The sequence below is a fragment of the Nematolebias whitei genome, chromosome 9, assembly GCF_014905685.2.
Source record: "Nematolebias whitei isolate Nwh7 chromosome 9, NemWhi1, whole genome shotgun sequence".
NCBI classification, from domain to species: Eukaryota; Metazoa; Chordata; class Actinopteri; order Cyprinodontiformes; family Rivulidae; genus Nematolebias; species Nematolebias whitei.
In genome coordinates, this window is record NC_056506.1 from 51,889,659 (window position 1) to 51,891,039 (window position 1,381).

Below are 1,381 nucleotides of genomic sequence, written 5' to 3' on the forward strand. Positions count from 1 at the left end.
GTGAGCTGGTTTCTATGGTGTCACAGTTGAAGGTGAGCTGGTTTCTAGTTGTAGTTTTTCTCTTGAAACTTTGACCCCTGTTTTGTTCAGCCACATCAAAAATGGTTTTGTCTATTCAGCTACTGTGTCTTCAGTTTCCCCAGCAATCAAAATGTCATGATCATATTGGAGAATGAGCTGTGTGTAAGCAGTTCACTTTGAAATGATCTCATTAAAGTCTGTAGAACGTGATTTAACAAGGACGGGCTGGCAGCCTTGTGTGGGTGTACTGCTGTCCCTCAAACGTGAATGCAGTTAGTTTTTTGACATTTTGAATCGACTGGTACGGAAAAGAACGCATTAGAAAGGTCCACGACTGTGAACCATAGTTCTGATCTATGTTTCAGAGCACGGTGTAGGGTTTGGGGTTTTAAAGTTACAACTTTTAAGCCCTGCATGTATTTTCCAGAGCTCAGGCACTAATCTGAACTTGTTTGTTCCTGATTTTGCCACAGGTGTAATCGGGTGTTGTATTGAGAGGTACAATGCACAAGGACGCTGCTTTGTAATAACCCTTTCATAGTTCCCCAATTCCTTCAGTTGTTTTTGTCTGAACGAGGATACTGAGCTTGATACATGATGTCATCTGTTGTCATCTGCAGAAGGTTGTTATGTGATTATCATGACCTACATCAAAAGGTCCTTGTGACCACACACTGGCCAGCACTTCCTGCAATAACTTAAAGCTTTTTGTGAATTTGTGTTTTCCCTCATGCTCTCTGCTTCTTCACTTTTTTTCAAGGGTCACATCTAATTTTCCTTCATAATGTAATCGATAGACGTCACATTTAGGGCTGTAGTCCATCAGTGTTGTACCTTGCACTTTCATCCAATCCGTGGCTTCCATTGCCCGTTTATCTTTGAGCCTAAATTTTTTGCTGGTCACTATCTTTAGCATGACATGAGCATACATGTCTGGTCCTAACTTGTACAGCATGTTTATTTCTTCCCCTAAGTCAACCGCGGCAGCGACACTTTCTGGACAAATGTAGATGTTACTCCAGCTGATCCAGGGATGAGGGTCATCACAACTGTATGGTTCTTATAGCAGTTTAATTATGAACTCCAACACAAAGTCTCTTTAGATGCGGATGACATGCTTTTATATTACCAGTGTCCCTGAACTACTTAACTTCAAAACATTGCAAGATGATCTGGTTATAAGGTTAACCTTCAACAGAGTGAACTGATGTCTATGACCTCTATAGAAAAGAAAATCTTGGACACTGTCCCCTTTAAATTAGTTTAAAAAATTTAAATAGCTTGGGATCTGGGTAACTCAAGTTCATAGCAGTCTCTATAAATCTGATTACCTACCTCTCATGGCGAACATTAAACATGA